An 18,111-nucleotide genomic window follows, 5' to 3' on the forward strand; every position below is an offset into this window, starting at 1 on the left:
AAAGAAGTGGGGGCGCCTGGGTGGCTTAGTCGGTTAAGCGTCCGACTTTCGCTTAGGTCATGATCTCACGGTTCGTGGGTTCGAGCCCCGCGTCGGGCTCTGTGCTGACTGCCAGCTCAGAGCCTGGAGCCTGTTTCAGAGTCTGTGACTCCCTCTCTCTCTGACCCTCCCCTGTTCATGCTGTCTCTCTCTATCCTAGAAATAAAATTAAAAAAAAATTAAAAAAAAAAAAAGAAGGGGAAACTGATGGGCTAAGACCCACAGGCGATCAATGGATACACAGTCAGCGGGGAAGCATGTTAGTTTTAAGTGAAGAATAGATTCCACTTCCTCAAGAGGAGGAAGAGTGAGAGGGCAGAGGGGCAATAGCAAAGGAATTGTGGCATCAGGGCTCAGGATTGTCTTGTTTTAATAGTCTTAACTTTCTCCACGAGCTAGTCAAGGACTTCTGCTGAAAGCAAGGTAAATGGGTATGGGTCAGGGGAGGAGTTGGGAGTTTGAAAGAGCAGACAGATTTCTGGTCATAGAGGGCAGGGATTGAAACCCACCTATGAGAAGGACCATCAAATATAAGCAAGCTCTCTGAACCCAAAGAAGAATATTAATATATTGCAGCTACAGTTTATTTAACATAGTATTTTTTTTTTTAATGATCTCAGGGGTGCCTGGGTGGCTCAATAGATTAAACGTCTGACTTTGGCTCAGGTCATGATCTCATGGTTCGTGAGATCTCATGACTCTCTGCTATCAGTACAGAGCTCACTTCGGATCCTCTGTCCACTTCTCTCTTTGCCTTTCCTCTGCTAGTGCTCTGTCTCTCCGTCTCTCCCTGTCTCTCTGTCTCTTTCTCAAAAATAAAATAAATAAATAAATAAATATTTTTAAAAATACAGGGGGTGCCTAGGTGGCTCAGTTGGTTAAGCGTCCAACTTCAGCTCAGGTCATGATCTCGTGGTTTGTGAGTTCGAGCCCTGCATCGGGCTCTGTGGAGACAGCTCAGAGCCTGGAGCCTGCTCTGGATTCTGTATCTTCCTCTCTCTCTGCCCCTCCCCCGCTCACATTCTGTCTGTCTGTATTTCTCAAAAATAAACATTAAAATTGTTTTAAAGATTAAAAAAACTGGTTTTAAAAATAAATAAACACATAAGTAAACCAAAAACATATGATCTTACTCGTTTGTTTGTTTAGAGCTTGAGTGGAGAAAGGGATAGAAGGAGAAAAAGAAAGACTCTTAAGCAGGCTCCATACTCAGCACAGAGCCCAACTTGGGGCTTGATCCCACAAGCCTGGGATCATGACCTGAGCCCAAACCAAGATTTGGACCCTCAACAGCCTGAGCCATTTAGGCTCCCTGATCTCATTGCTGTTCATATGAGATCACCATATCACAGAAAGAACATTGAAGGTGAGAAAGAAAGAACTTGCCCAAATGACGGGGCAAGTAGGTTTTTGTCTCCTATTTTAAAAATTTCAATCATATTTGCTCATTAGTGGAGGAAATCATTCTCTTTAAGTTATGAAACTATAACTTGCTGCCATCTTTTCTACTTTCCATTCCTTCCATAGTTAATCATATCTTGCTGGGAGATGTTTGAAAGCAGGGGTGGTTAATGCTAACTTATTCTTAATTAAAATACTGTCATTAAATTAAGAGGGGCACCTGGGTGGCTTAGTCGGTTAAGCATCTGACTTCGGCTCAGGTCATGATCTCATGGTTCGTGAGTTCAAGCCCTGCATTGGGCTCTGTGCTGACAGCTCAGAGCTTGGAGCCTGTTGCGAGTGCTGTGTCTCCCTGTCTCTCTCTCTCTCTCAATGGCCTTCCTCTCTCTTTCTCAAAAATAAGTAAACATTAAAAAAATTTTTTTAATTACAGGAAGATGATTTACAGTAAAACGTTTAAGTTTCAAAAGATAAAAGATTTGCGAGAGAGAGAGAGAGGGAAGCTTTCTCTGGAGAAGAGATCTTTCTGGATCTCAGCTGAAAGTAAAAAGTGAAGAACTGGATAATATAATAAGACAGAGAAAAGTAGACTACTGTATCTTTAAAGATATCATAGGATAAAGGAAAAGAGGATAAAGATGACCATTTTTCAAAGGTTTATATACGACAATAACTAGTATCCATAACTTTTAAAGAAATTAATAGATTTTATTATTTTTTAACATTTTTTATTGTTTATTTTTGAGAGAGACAGAGACAGAACATGAGCAGGGGAGGGGCAGAGAGAGAGGGAGACACAATCTAAGGCAGGCTCCGGGCTCTGCGCTGTCAGCACAGAGCCCGATACTGGGCTTGAAGTCACTGACCATGAGATCCTGACCTGAGTTGAAGTTAGACGCTCAACCTACTGAGCTATCCAGGTGCCCCTAAAAGATTTTATTTTCTAAGAGTAGTTTTAGGTTTACCAGAGCACTTCTTCTCCTCCTTGCCTTGGTATGGTACCTGTGTTACAATTAACGGACGAATGTTGATATGTTATTAGTAATTTAATTCCGTCATTTACGTGAGTGTTCCCTTCCTCACGTTGTATAGTTCTAGGGGACCCGCAGCATTTAATCTACCTTTAAAAAAAAAAAAGTATATATATATATATAACACTAGCACGTTACAGAGGTGCTGGGAAATTTTTTTTAAGTTTTTATTTTTATTTATTTATTTATTAATTTATTTATTATTATTTTTTTAATTTTGAGAGAGACAGACACAGCGCAAGTGGGGAGGGGCATCGAGAGGGAGAGAGAATCCCAAGCAGGCTCTGTGATGTGGGGCTCAAACCCAGGAAATCGTGAGATCATGACCTGAGCCAAAACCAAGAGTTGGACACTTATCTGTCTGAGCCACACAGGCATCCCCTAATCTACCATTTTTAATTATCACCTCCAAGATAGTTTTGATTTTTTTAATATTTAAGTTGAGGAAAACTCACAAGAGATGAAATTTACATTTAGATTTTGGGTGTGTGATCCTGCTTCTTGCTAGGACTTCAAAGCAGTCACAGAAAAGATTTTTTTTTTTTTTTAAATTTCTAGGAGAGAGAGAGAGAGAGAGATTGAGACAGCCTGAGCAGGGGAGGGTCAGAGAGAGAGCGAGTCACAGGCTCCAGGCTCTGAGCTGGCAGTCAGCACAGAGCCCGACGCGGGGCTCGAACCCACAAACCGCGAGATCATGACCTAAGCGAAAGTCGGACGCTCAACCGACTAAGCCACCCAGGCGCCCCAGAAAAGATTTTTTTTTTGTATGTTTGCATCACCTTTAGAAAATTTTCTAATCAGTCGTCTCCAGAGCTCAATATTATCTAAGAGAAGTAATATAAGAAGTGATTGTTTTAATTTTAATTTTTACTGAAATGCAGTAAGATTGATAGAAATGATCACATAATTCTTATAGGTATAACAAAAGTATATAGTACCGAAGGAAGGGGCCAAATGCACAGATTGCTGATGTTTTCAAATCAATATTCTGCAGTGAACGCAAATACATCTTGCATGTCATCTCAGATTGAAGAGAGCCTAGAATACATAACCTAAATATCATAACAGGTTTGTTGAAGGTTTGTCTACACTGAAATGCTGTGCAATTTGCACAATGTGACCTCCAGGTCATAAAGAGAGAGAATGAAAGAGCCCAGAGTACACGAATGGATTAAAGAAAATCTAAAAAGGTGAGGTCTTTGATTAAACTTTATAGTACCACCAAGTACCTGATTCACCAGTCTTTGAAGAAGAACCAACAGAATCATAGATTCTTTACTCTAGAACAGACTATACTGAGCTGAGTTCAACAGAGTCACTTTACAAATAGAAACTAAAACTCAATGACATGTCAGTGTTAGCGATAAAAGATACACTTACCTGTGTTTTTCATCTAAAAGGAAGAAAAAGTAGACTATAGATCTCATTTCCCTGCAAATATGCTATGGATCGAACACCCAGAGTTAGTGGATGATTAATTTTGATTAATGAAGAAGACTATAGAGAGGGCTATAGAGAATAATAAGATAGAGTTTTCTATTCTAAACAATTTAGACCAGGAAATAGAGACCCAGGAAAAGCAAAAAACGGTAAGAGCTCTTAAAGTTTCAGGCGTGATGACCTATCTGATTGGGAGTATGCCAATTTTCTGCTAGGCCGCTGGACCGCTTCATGAAATGAACACACAAAAAAGGGACAATTCAACTAGATCTTAGAGAGCTGATAGGGTTTGGAGGAGTAAAGACGGGGAATGCAGGCGTGCCATGTAACGGCAATGATTGGAAACATGGAAACTTTTTGCGGAAACGGTGAGCAGAACCATTCAGCTGAACGTGAAGACTTTATTTGGGGAAGCAGGTGACAGTGATTCTGGAAATGTACGCTGGGATCACACCGTGATTTGAAAGCGGCTAGAGGAATATGGACTTAATCTTGTAGTTAGGAGCAGGCTGCTTGCTTTCTTCAGTGAGGGAGTTACATGCTCAGAGCATTATTTTTAGGAGATAATTAGGGTGGTGTGCCCGATTAAGAGAAGCTAGGAATGTTTGGCCTTCAGCCCTATCTTTTCCAAGTTCATGCATTGGTGGACAGCTGTCTTCTTTCTCCAGACACCCTCCCATGTTAATATTGGCAACAGTGGATTACTACTGGATTAATCTACGACTCAGCAGCTTCTTATTAAATGCCATATAGAACGTACTTGCTTTTCATCTTTAGCAATCTTTTGAAGAAGGTCGAGGAAAATATTTTTAGATCTACCACATTGACCTCTACATCTTAGGGTAATATTAATGAAATCCCAAGTCCTCGACATGTTGGTGTTGGGAAAACAAGGGGGGGTGTTGGTTAAACAAAACTGAGAGAATTAGAAAAACGTGGTTGGAAATGATGTCAAAGTCTCAGGCTATGGGTGGTTGTAAAGAGCTAATCTGATTTTCATTAGAGAATCTATATTCAAAAGCCCGGTGTCAGGGCAGGACAAACTAGAAGCATAGGGACAGGTATCCAATTCACAGACTTCATAGCACCTAAAAATAATACTGTTCTGGGTTTAAGAACAAACCATTCACCTTCAAATTCAGAAGCAAAGAAGAGAAGGAAAATAGAACAGCAGAATGGAAAATAGTGACAAGTATGGAAATGAATCTTTGCTTAAAAGGATCCAGTTACAACGTAAGTGAAGACAGATAGGAAGTGTAATGAGGAGATATGGAAGGGTAATATAAAGAGGACACTGCACATAGTGAAAGATTAAGAGAAAGAGCTACTTCGGTAGTTTTCTAGAAGTAGATACATTCAGATGACTTCTTCTGTCAAGCATTCCTAGAAAACAGGTCATGGCCATCACCCCATTTTACAGATGAGGATACTATAAAATGTTCCTTAGTATTTTAGCACATGAATCTTAGCTTACTAATTAGCAATGTATCTGAGTTGTAATTTGGCCACGATAAAAAACATTTCATTTCTTCCCTCCCCTCCCCCAATGCAGGTCTTTAGTTTAATCCAGAAGAATGATTCCTTTGACCTATCTGCTACACAACTGGCCAGTATTCCTTCATGATATCTCAACACTGCCATATATATTTTAGGTGACCAGAAAAATCAAGCAAGCTTTAAGGAAATTGCAGTAGTTAAGAAAGCCATAGTATTGAATCACTTGCCGGTATTTCTACAGTACCCTAGAATTTCTTATTTAAGTATTGCCCAAATTCATTCTGGCCTTCTTTGAATTTGTGAGAATGGACACAAATATTTTCTTGTGTGTGTGTGTTTTTTTTTTTTTTTTTTTTGCAGAATAACAGCTCGGCCTTTTGGGAATATGAATCACAGGGCACATCATAAAAGAACTGATGTTTGAAAACTTTTTTGAATAATCATCGGTTTGGGGAGAAACGTTTTTTTTTTTTTCCAAATAAGGAAATAGAAGATTTCTTGATAAGAAATCTCATTAGAGGTTTGAGGGAAAAAGATTGCGTGGATTTGTTTTAGCGGTGTCAATATGGATACAAGATCATCAGTTGCTTAGAATACATGCTTAAGAGACATGGTTATTGAGACAGTTAAAAAATATTTTTGAAGCGTATTCAGAAGCAAACCACATTCCTCCCCACCGAGTCCAACTTTAGGGCATTAGAGGCCGTGATTTTAGAAGAAGACAAGTAAGAGCCAGAGAACTTTTGGATTTACCTTTCTGGAAATCATTTTAGTTTGGTCCAGAGGGTTGGACTATGGAACTTTCTGAGAGAACATGGTTACGAAACTGTTGTGTGATTAGAGCTCAGGAGGGAGGGACTGTTTTGACTCTCTTGTTACTATGTGAGGGCTGGAATTTTGCAACCAGAAGGCTCCGCAACAGTTGGGAATGACAGTTGTATGAGGAGCAAGCAGAAGACAAATGTGTGTGTCCTTTTTCTCCTGTTCTGAGCACTATCTACCATGACTGTGCCAAGAGGTTTCCCGCTTGTATCAATATTTTTCATAATTACCAAACCTCCTGTGCAAAATCCATTAACAGCAAAAATAAAAAGCCTTAGAAATAATATCGACGCTGTCTTTAGGTTCGACAGCCATCTGGTTAGCTGATTTTCGCTATGCACACACACATACACAGCCTTATTTAGATGCCTTATTATAATCCTTGTTACATATCCAATCATCTACTATAAATGAAGCTCTACCTCCTCTAACAGAAACTAAAATAGTTGAAATTTAAAACGCACTCAAAACGTGTTAAAGTTAACCATGAGCCGTTATTGCTCTATTATTCATGGCTTGCTCTTATCTCCCATTCACTTGCCTATCTCTTGCTTGTATATTAATATTAGTTTCATTTTCCTTAGCCTCTGTTAAGTTCATTGTCTATTGCTCTTTCTCCAGGTTGCCCCAGTTTGGACTTTCACTCTAGAGTCTTGGGTTCCTTTACATTGATACCCATAGACATTCTGGCATAAAAGGAACCACCAAGAGAACAAGATACCAATAAACTCGAAATCATAAATTAAACCACGTGCTCTCGCCAACAGAAAATGAAATGAAACAGTACAGAATAGTACAGCACTGAGTGTAGGGAAGGAAAAGATGGTGGGGTGAAGGTTTACCAGAAGCAATTTAGTTGCAAATGTCATTCAGTGAACAGACATCTAGAGAAAACCTCTTAAGGCCCAACAGCATATTTAAAAAGCCAGAAGCCAGTGAGTTTGGGACCTGATCAGGTCTGGGGTAACAGAGACATTGGTGTAGGAGGTAAGCATTGGGAGTCAAGCTGTGTTTGGAGAAAGAGGGCACTTGTAAAGCTGAGGATGGAGTTGTGGGGTCGGCAGTTTATTTACAGAAAGGAAAGTCTACGTATAACCAGTGATTTAGATGGGAAGTGCGAAATGCTTTTAATGTTCCATTGAATCCTGTCCTGTAACCTGGTTTACACACCTAGAGTACCTCTGTGCTGATGCTGAAATCCCATAATTATAGATATGACCCCTTCTAAAATGAAAAAATGCTAGAGATTATATATTATACACAATATACATACATAAATATGATATATATATTTAAACGTGAATTACAAAACACAGTTATGAAAATATAAAGTATATTTTTGTCATAGGTCCCACCTGAGTGCTGCTGCAGATATGTGAGCAAAGGAAGGGAGGGGGGTAGTGAGGTCTCGAGGTTCAGGATGTGATCTTTTCTGCAGACGACGAGGGTCCTCGCGAGGCCATCCGTGGTTGTATTTGGACATGTTACTTAATCTCTCTAAACCTGACTTCCTTTTTTTCAGTAGCATGTGGCTAACAACAGCACTTGTAATAGCGGGGTATTATTTTTGTTCAATAAATTTTGCTTTGGAATATTTTAGATTTACGGAAAATAGGCAAAGATTGTACAGAGAGCTCCCATACACCCTCACCCAGTTTCCCCCATTGTTAACATCTTACATGACCATGATGCTTTGTCGAAAAGGAGAATACAGGGAGCGCCTGGGTGGCTCAGTCGGTTAAGTGTCCGTCTTTGGCTTAGGTCATGATTTGGCTCAGGTCAAGTTTCATGAGTTCGAGTCCTGCATCAGGCTCGCTGCTCTCAGTGCAGAGCCCATTTTGGATGCTCTTGTCTCCCTCTCTTTCTGCCTCTACCCTCCCCCCACCTCTCCCAAAAATAAAATAAGCGAACATGAAACAAAGGGAGAGTACATTGCTGTTAACTCCAGACTTTATTTGGATGCCACCAAGCTTCTCCACCGAAGTCCTCTCTCTGTCCCAGGATTCTATCCTAGGCACCATTTGCATTTACTTATCATGTCTGCCCCATGTCCACAGACTTATTTCAACATATAAAAGGTAATAAATGTTAAAGCACAGTTAGCAAAGTGTGGGCAATGCAATAAGCAATTCGTCAACACTTACATGTATGCTGCAGTTATAACTAGGGGACAGGCACTAAGTGCTTTAGAAATACCAGTTCATCTACTCCCTCTGTGTCTCTTTTAAGCTTTATTTAAGTAATCTCAACACTCAATGTGGGGCTCAAACTCACAACCCCTGAGATAGATCAAGAGTTGCATGTTCTTCTTCTTTAAAAAAAAATTTTTTTTAATGTTTATTTTTAAAGGAGAGAGAGACAGAGCATGAACAGGGGAGGGGAAGAGAGAGACGAAGACACAGAACCCTAGGGGGGGCTCAAACTCACAGCTGTGAGATCATGACCTGAGCCAAAGTCGGATGCTTAACCTGCTGAGCCACCCAGGCACCCCAAGAGTTGCATGTTCTTCTAACTGAGCCAACCAGGCACCCCTCATCTATTCTCACAATATTTTTTTTTAAATTTTCTTTATTTATTTTGAGAGAGAGAGAGAAAACGTGGGCAGGGGAGGGGTAGAGAGAGAGAGAGACGGAGAATCCCAAGCAGGCTTTGCGCTGTCAGCACAAAGCCCAACTTGGGGCTCAAACCCATGAAACCATGAGATCATGACCTGAGCCAAAACGAGAGTCAGATATTTATCAGACTGAGCCACCCAGGTGCCCCCAATTCTCACAATAATTCTATGAAGATTCCAATTACATCCAATTTACAGATGAGTAAACTGAGGCACAGGAAGGTCAAGTAAATTGCCCAAGGTCATGCTTCTGGCAGAACTGGGATACAGTCCAGGCTTCTAATCATCAGATTGCCTTTCTCTGTAAATGTTTAATACAGGCTGTTATTAGGAGCAGATTCTGGAACTGGTGAATTCTGTCCAGGGCAGTAGGGTTATTACTAAGCAGTTATTTCCCAACCCCCGGTCAGATGCCTGATTTTTAACCCTCTTTAATCCCACAGTTATAGCAAACCAGAAAGAAAAGACATGGAATGTGGACTGAATTAGCCAGGAGCCCTCCGTGAATAGCTTTCCATATAGACCCCTTGCTGTGCCATATTATTTTTACTGTTATACACATGCATACCTAATTCTTTCTATCTCTCCCTCCTTCCCTTCCTTAAGCCATGAAACCTCCACCAAAAAAAAAAAATGAGATTTTTTTTTTAATCTGGGAATAAAGAGTAAGAGCAAGCAAAGGCAGTGGAGTTGCTGGGGAGTGAGAATTGAGGTTGGGATATAAAAGGAAACGGATTTGGGTACAGAAAGAAAGAAACAAAGACTGGGGTTCTCCAGTCAGGCTCTGCCAGGCACCAGTTTGACAATGTTGTACACGCACATGGCCACTTTGTATTTCCATTCCCCAGTCTACAAAATAAGCAGATCCCTTTTAACCGCATTAGATGACATCGAGGCCAGAGATTCAAACATTCCAAGCTGTTTCAAAGAAAATACAGAAGTAAGAACCCGGAGAAGTTGGCATGAAAATCTTGGTAACTAAACTGACAGATGAGCAGGACTCAGGACAACAGAGCTATTAGTTTGGGGCCATCTTGAGAGTGGCCGATAAACAGGACCTGAAAGTAACTGGCATGATGGGACTCAGGGGGAAAGGAGTTATGGTTTTCTCCCTCATTTGTTCAATAACATTTATGTATGTATGTATGTATGTATTTATTTATTTATTTTAAGTTTATTTATTTTGAGAGAGACAGAGACTGTGCGAGTGGGGGGAGGAACAGAGAGAGAGAGGGGGAGAGAAAATGCCAAAACAGGCTCCACGCTGTCAGCGCTGAGCCCCACGTGGAGGCTCAAACTCACAAACCAACTGTGAGATCACGACTTAAGCGGAACGCAAGAGTCCGATGTTTAACCTGCTGAGCCACCCAAGCGCTCTTCAGCAAACTTTTATTGTGATACTGTTTCAGGTGCTGGGGATTCAGTGGGGAACAAACCAAGCCTCCTTCACTTATGACCCTCTTATTCTACTTGAGGATTGAGAGGTAACAGACAAGTGAATCCATAAGATAATTCCCGGATGCTGGATGTGATAAAAGAAATGAGTGCTGTGATAAGACAGAGAGTAGGGGGTAGAGGAAGGGGTATCCACCCTTTAGATCCACGGAGATAGAGAACGCTTAATTTACATATGTTCAGATTGTGGACCCAATGGGGGAGATGAGACCCTTCAATCCTTCTGCAATCAATAAAATGGCCTTTATTTATAATGCAGTAAATGTGTGTATCAAAACAGCTTTCCACAGGAGGTTTGAAACCGTTTTACTAGAAATGTTAAAGAGTACACAACACTTTTTTAAGAGGAACTTAGGAGTAATTCTTCCTGGAAATAGGAGACTGGCATAAAGGCCTTTGGCCTTCTGAGGCTATGAACAAATCAGGAGTGCCCCAGTCAGGTCTCTCCTTGGACAGAGGAGGCTGCAGTCCAGTGCAGAGGTTTTCCAAGTCCCCATTTTCCTGGGCAGAAGCATTACTGAGATAGTAGCGTTAGTTAGAGTAGGAGCAAACATTCATTGAGCACTTTGTCGCTTCCAGGCTTTACATCTACTATTTCACTCAATCCTGTCTTCACCCCATGAGGAAGGTACTAGAACTTAAAGCGATGAGAGCACCCTTTCCCAAAGTCACCAGTGACCTCTCTGACTGGAATCCAGGTATGAACCCAAAGCCCACATTTCTTATTTCATCTTCAAGGACCTGACAAGATTCTTTCTCAGGTCTGTATTGATTCGTGTAAAGATAGCCCTGGTGTCTGCTATGGGCTGGACTGTATTTGGAAATAGAATCTTTGGGAGGTAATTAAGTTAAATGACATCATAAGTATGGGGCCCCGATCCCACAGGATTAGGGTCATTCTGAGACACGAGAGTGCTCACTGGCTCCCTCCATGTGACACCCACAGAAGAAAGAAGCACAGTGCACAAGTGTCTGGCCGGCTGTAAGCCAGGAAGAGAGCTCTCACCAGAAACCAAATCAGGTGACCCTTGATCTTGGACTTGCAGCGTCCAGATCTGTGGGAAAATAAACTTCTATTGTTGGAGTGGCCCAGTCTTTAGTAGAGCAGCCCTAGCCAACTAATACAATGTCTTAGATTGGCTTGCTTGTTTCCACATCGTTAGATCCTGGATAAAGTGGAATTATTTAGATAAGGTTGAATGCCATTGCTCTTTCTTTTTTTTAATGCTTACTTATTTTTGAGACCATGAGAGAGAGACAGAGCGTGAGCAGGGGAGGGGCAGAGGGCAAGGGAGACACAGAATCCAAAGCAGGCTCCAGGCTCTGAGCTGTCAGCACAGAACCTGACTTGGGGGCTCCAGCTCAGGAACTGTGAGACCATGACGTGAGCGGAAGTTGAATGCTTAACCAACTGAGCCACTAAGGCGCCTTACCTCTGAGTCTTTCTAGCGCTCCCCAGTATGCCATTTGTAGACATAGTTTACGAGAAATCATTTCAGGAACTGCAAGAATTACTTCCATCGGTCTTTTCTAGTCTTCTCTTAGCCCTTCACCAGAGAGTCCATGAAATAATACTCAATAAAGTCTTTCATTCGTTGGCATCGAACTAGGAGCTTGTAAATGAAGTTAGAGAACACGTTTCTTGTAATAGAATATCCTGTAAGGTTAACAGTATCAATATTGGTGTAAATGTGAATTAAATCATTCTTCTGAAGCCTAGACATGGTAAAAATTAGTCATTTTCTCTTCTTGCCTTCATCCATCACATCATCCTGACTTCCCCATTTTCATCACACAATCTACCAGATTCTCAAAACTTGAAATTATGGACTTTTTTCCATTTCTTTTCTCCTTTTCCCACAGATGTAGAACAGTAGAGAACTACTGTAATGTTTTTCACAAGATATAATCATTAGGCTGTTAAGCATCTCAGTATTCTCTGGGCTCCAAGCATGGATCTACCACTTATTAGCTCTGTGGCAGCAGGTAGATTATTTGGCATTCCTAAGCCTCTCTTTCTTCCCCTGTAGTACGGGTTTATAGTGGGGATTAAATAAGTTTACACAGGAAAGCCTAACAAGTCATAAACTCTCAATAACTGTCAATTACTACCACCAGCACTACAGATGCTATTTACTATGGCTGCTGATAACAAATCTACGCTAACAATTTCTGCCCATGCAAATACTACTATTACCACTACTGCCGATACCATTACCACTTTACTACTTCTGCTGGAAAGAAACTTCAGTATCGTCAACAACAATAATTCTTCTTAAAAAGATCATTCTCAGTTCAGATGTCTCCAATTGACTACCAACTGCAGTATCGTGTTGGAATTCCTTCCTAATGATGCCGGATAAGGCTTTCTACGGGTTGTCTGCTGTCTCCTCATTTTGTCTTCATAGCTCACTACTAGGATGGCCCAGGTGTATGCCTCTCATCTGGGTAGAGTTACTGATAGCTTCTCTTTCCCATGCAAAAGTGTCCTGATTTGGATGCGACACTTAACACGGCCACCGTACCTGTTTTGCGTTTGCTTTGGCTTTCTGTTCTAGCCAGCAAACTATTCCTGCATAGTTCACTTGCTCTCCCTTTCAAGCGATTCCCCTTGCCTGGAATGCTGTTCTCATACCATTGCCAAATCATGAACTTTCTCTCCTTCAACATCCTACTCAGAGCTCAGCCTCAGGATGGAACTTTCTCTGATAATCTTGCCCTCCACCCAATCCAGAAAGCGCTCAGCAGTCATGTAAATAACTCTGTATAATTTTAATTGGCTCTGTTTATAAGCTGCTACTTGTATCTTTTTTTTCCCCCTCTAGGTATTTTTTTCTGTGTGTTTGTCTTGTCTCCATTAAGTTGTAAACTCCCATAGGGCAAGGCCTGAACACACGTTGGTGTTGGTATCAAGTGGATGAGTAGTTAGGACTGTACTGTTGCAGACAGTGCAAACATTGTTGATTATTAATCTATTAAAAAAATCCTTCATTAATGCTTTGTTTGTGGTGGCCCTGAGACTGCTGATCTAATGTGAAAACATATCTAGTTTCTGCTAGTGCCCAGCTAACTAAGATAAAATCAACAGTTACAAGCTTTCCATAATGTGAGGGGGACAGTGCAGGGATATTCTGATCTATCAGACTGGATATGAAAGGCATGTTACTCCGGAGACTGTTTTCTTCAGCGATATATACTTGTCTCTTCAAGGCTGGGGGCCCATCTCAGAAGAGAAATAATATTTACTTTCAAAACAGGTCTCAAAAGCAAACAAAGCCTCAGAACACATACAATATTTTAAGTTGTGCAGAGAGGGGAGAAAAGCATTTAATTTAGAAGGCCTTTAGTGTGTGTGTGTGTGTCTAACAGAAAATACCACATGGTCCAGCTCTCCAGGATCACTAGGTAAGTGGATTGTTCATTTCAGTCCTGGTAACAAAGGACAGTCTGGGCAAAGGGTCCTTTCTCACTGCAGGGGGGAAGAAGTGGGAATCCTTTTCCGTGACCACCTGCTTCCCTCGCTTCAAACCCGCACATAAAGTGCCAGATACCCGTATATCATTCTCGGCGCGGAGCCCACGGTATAAACCAACGTAGGCGGTGCACTAGATAACATCAAAGCCCCAGGCAGGGGCCAGAAAAGGGGGGGGGGGCAAAAAGCAGCCGAGGCAATGAAGCGCCTCCCCCTAGCATTTCCTCTCACGCCCACTTCCAACCTAGGAGGCTTTTGGTTTCTGCTTTTGTTGTTTTTAAAATTAAAAGTTAAACCCAGGAAGCTTTGGATCAGACTCTGGCGTTGCAGTTCGGGTAAGTTTTCTCTGCGTTCTTTTGTCTGGCGTCTGGCTTGGCAGTAGCCCGGGCGTGGGGCAGAGTTGGCAGAGCGGGCGGGGAAGGTTTTGTCGCCGGGTCGCCCCGAGGAGGAGGGGATGCGGCCGGTGGACGGGAAAGCCCGGCGCGCGCGGAGGGCGGAGGGCGGAGGGGAGGGACGGGCGGCGGCGTGACCCGGCGGCCGGCGGGGAGGAACCTCGGGGATCTCCGCGTGGCGGCGGCGCTGCCGGGCCGCGCGCAGGGCGGAGGGCCGGGGCCGCGGGGCCGCGCCAGGGGGGAGCCCGAGCCGGGCCCGGCCGGGCGGCCGCGTGGGAACCGGGGCTGGGGACGCGCGGGCGGCGGTGGTGGCCGGAGCCCGCTGGACGCGGCGGGACGGCCGGGTCCCGCGGCCGAGCCCCAGCGTGGACTCTTGTTCTCCCAAAACTGCTCAGCGAGGAAAATGTGCGTAGAGCCTTGCAGTGACACTGCCCTCACTTGAACCCCACTCCTCGGGGGGAGGGGGGCTCCAAAGCGTTCACACGGCCGGCAGGGAGATGCAGCCAGAGTGAAATGGGGCCCTAGGATCCCCTCCTTCCCTTCCCCCCCAAGAGTATGGTCACCTCCCCCATTGTTAGAATTTTTGACAGTTCAAACTGCTGTTCACCCTTCACATTTATTTTCCGGTTAAAAAAACACCCCCCCCCATTCCGATACTATTTGAGAAACTGTATTTAATTTGTCACAAAACAAGCCGAAACTAGCTACTTTACCGTTTAGCTGGCTTTTCCTGCGTTCTGATAACTAGGAAGTTAGAACTGTAGGCAGAGTCAGGGAAAATGGCATTTAGAAAATTCGAAACTAGAAAATACGAAACTGTTCCGTATTGCATGTATTTGAAAGGAGAGTTGAATATTGATTTGCCGCTCAAGAAAGTTAAATTGTTAGTCTATTTAAGAAAAAAGTTCTTTAACAAGCTGAAATGACAAAATTTTCTATAACTCCACAAATTGCAGGTTTAATCTCTTAGAAAGCTCCTAACAATGCCAAATCTCATATAAACATTGTGTTCATAGTGTGCATTAGTTATTGAGTTCACCAACTATTGGATTAAAAATATATTCATTCAGTTAGCATTTTGATTTAGCAAGTGACACCAAGTAGAATTAATAATTATCAAGCTACCTTAATCTTTATCTTCTGACAGATGAGGTATACTTTAACATTTAAATGAGGGTTTATTTTTTATTCAGATGACCAGTTGGACATTATTTTTTGTGACTGCAATCCATTAGATGTCATCTACTTTTATAAAAGAGAGATGATTGCATCACTTGGTAATTTTAAAGATCGCAAGGTTGGGAACATCGTATGCTAAATAACATCACTTCGAATTTAGGCAGTTATTGGATTATCTTTGCTCTTATGACCAATTTAGTTTTTAATAGGTATATCTCCCACCCACCCCTCCTTACCTAACATTACTTTTGGCTACAAGCTCGCCTTTACGGAGTATTCCATTTTTAATCATTCCCATTCTGGTGCATTAAGCTTTTCTTAGCTCAAACGAGCTAGAGGTAGGATTTCCTCGGGGGAATTTTCGGGGTCAACCCTAGAAGGAAAAGCCTAGATGTCTTTATGGAAGCCCCAGGGAACAAAACAATTCAAGTTTGCACAGATGGCCCACATAGTGGGTGTACGGTCGTTTAGCATTTTTATTCCTTAAAAGGGGAAAGCAGTTTGGTTTAATCTGAGAAATTTTAGGCATCAAAATGTTTGTTTTGCCTTACTCCTCCCAAGTTCATCGCGGTTCCTTAAACCAGTCACTTTTGGCTGCTTCCTTAGGTGTACATGTGCAATTTCTGAGCCCCAGATTTCTAACATTCTTTAGTACATCTCACCCCAAAAGACCTTACTCGATACCCTGGTCCAGCTCCTCCGGATTTACTTCCATAGATTACCACTCCTTGCTTCCTCTACTGCTTTCTAGCAGCTAGGGTCAAACTCTGGTTTATGGTAATTACTCCCTCTTCCTCGTCTCTCTTCTTCTCTGCGTCCCCGGAGCCGAGTCGGCTGCCCAGCACCGCACTTCCCTTTCTGACCCCAAAGACCCCTCCTCTCCCTGACCCAAGCTGTCAGGCGGACAGGCAAGGGTTAACCGCGCTGGCAGCCGGGGCGCTGGGAACCACCAGCCGGCTTTGGAGCGGCCTCTGGAATAACCTTGGCTTCCCTCAGTCTTTTAATAGAACATCCGCCACCAAAAAGTGGTTTCAGTTCGGGGTTAATAATATGTCCCCTTCCACCCTCCAAACCAACACCCCGCCCCCCTCCCTTTTTTTTTTTTTTTTAAGTTGTTTTTCAGAGTTAATGAGTTTCAAGTTTCACAATGACTTTCCCCTTCCCTCCACGCGTTGCTGAGGAAACCCCCTTGGGGTCCCCCCCCGCCCTCCCTTCTCCTTTCCCCTCCCCCATTCGGCCCGGGCGGGGGGCGGGACTGGGAGACCCCATGACGTCACTGGGCCGGCCCACATCCTGCTTTAGAAAGTAAAGAGACGGTAAAGAGAAACTACCGCCCCGCCCGTCCCCGCCCCTGTTCCCGGACCAACCGCCCCCAACTGCGCGACCCGGCCAGGCCTTCCCCGGGCCGCGTGACCGGCTGGGCCCGCCCCTCTGCCCCCGCCGGGCGCCAGTCCCCAAGCCGGCGCGACCCCGGGCTCCCGCCCCTCGCGTCCCTAACCCCGCCCCGCCCCCCCAGGGCCGCGCCGCCGCCTCCTCCGGCCCCCCGCCTCCTCCCCGCGGCGGCCTGGCGGGGCGGAGCCGCGGGCGGGTGGCGGGGGGAGGTGCGGTCCCGGGTCCGCCCCGCCGGGGAGACCCGGGGCTCCGGGCTCCACGCGAGCCCCGACCAGGACATCCGCCCCACTTCCATCCTGCGCAGGGCTGCCGGCCGCGCCTGTCCACTCGGGCCTCTGCGCTGGCGGTGAACCACCCCCCCGCCCCTCCCCCGCCGAGCCCCAGCCTCAGCCATTGCTGGGGGACGCCCCCTCCCCCGCCCGCGCGGCTCAGCTCGCGGCCTCCCCGCCTCCCGCCCCCGGGGATCCCCTGCGGCCCCGCCCACCCGCGGGAAAGCCTCGGACCTTCGCCCTCCCTCCCCCGCGCTGCCCGGCCCGCGCACCTCCCGTCGCCCCTAAAGACGCTAAACGTGCCCTACTCTGCCCTGGGGAGAGGTAAAGCCCGCGCCCGCCCTCCGCGCCCCGGGCCCCAAGGACCCGGGGGCCGCCCGCCCAGCCTCGCCGCCCGGCCCCCTGCCGCCCCCTTCCCCGCCGCAGCGGTCATGCCGCGGCCCCGGGCGCCGGCGAGCGCGGCCGCCTCCCCCGCCCGGCGCCTGCGGCCCCCGCCCGCGCGCCCCGCGCTCCCCCCCCGCCCCCCGGCCGGCTCCCCTGTTTAATATTTCAGCGCTGGGTGGTGTGAGTGCCAGTCGCCGGCCTCTAGTGTGGCTGCTGCTGGGGCGGCGGCGGCGGCGGGGAGGGCGCCGGGGGCCGGGAGCCGCGGCGGGAGGAGGCTATGTTTGTGTTTGGGGTTGTCAAGTGAAGGAGGGATCCCGGGCGCCGCTGCTGCCGCCGCCGCCGCCGCCGCCGCCGCGCGGGGGTCGCGGAGATTCCGAGCTGCGGCCGCCGCCATCAGCAGCGCAGCTCCAGGGCCGGCTGCAGCGGCAGCGGCTCCGCCGGGCGTCCTGGCAGCAGGTTCGGCGCGGGCTCCGCGGCGGGGGCGCTGCAGCTGGGAGGGCGGCGGGCGGCGGGGGGGGGGGGGGGGGGGGGGCGCGTGTGTGTGTGTGTGTGTGTGTGTGCGCGCGTGTGTGTGTGCAACCGCCGACCTTGCAGAGGGGATGGCTGCGTGCGGGAGACACTTGCCACTTCTGGGCGCCCTCGCCGCGCGCGAGCGGCCCGAGCTGCGGTCCTGGGAGGCGAGCAGGTACGAGGGACCCAGCCTCCCCACCCCACCTTCCAGCCG

At 45.7% G+C, this 18,111-nt stretch overlaps 1 protein-coding gene across 7 annotated transcripts in view; it reads left to right on the plus strand.

The window, feature by feature from the left end:
* Positions 1-14,019: 14,019 nt before the first annotated feature.
* HIVEP1 (HIVEP zinc finger 1) overlaps positions 14,020-18,111 on the plus strand; it is a 155,305-nt gene continuing 151,213 nt past the window's right edge. For 3 of the 7 annotated variants that reach the window (XM_039231878.1, XM_039231885.1, XM_039231884.1), the window contains exon 1: positions 16,915-17,327. The gene's annotated coding sequence lies outside the window, so the exon portion shown is untranslated. Of the gene's footprint in view, positions 14,107-14,474; positions 14,569-16,914; positions 17,328-17,518; positions 17,844-17,914; positions 18,073-18,111 lie in introns of those variants that run through there. The other 4 variants (XM_039231880.1, XM_039231883.1, XM_039231879.1 and 1 more) reach the window with 4 other exon arrangements.

This window comes from Hyaena hyaena, unplaced genomic scaffold (assembly GCF_003009895.1).
Source record: "Hyaena hyaena isolate Hyena2069 unplaced genomic scaffold, ASM300989v1 scaffold_60, whole genome shotgun sequence".
Classification (NCBI taxonomy): Eukaryota; Metazoa; Chordata; class Mammalia; order Carnivora; family Hyaenidae; genus Hyaena; species Hyaena hyaena.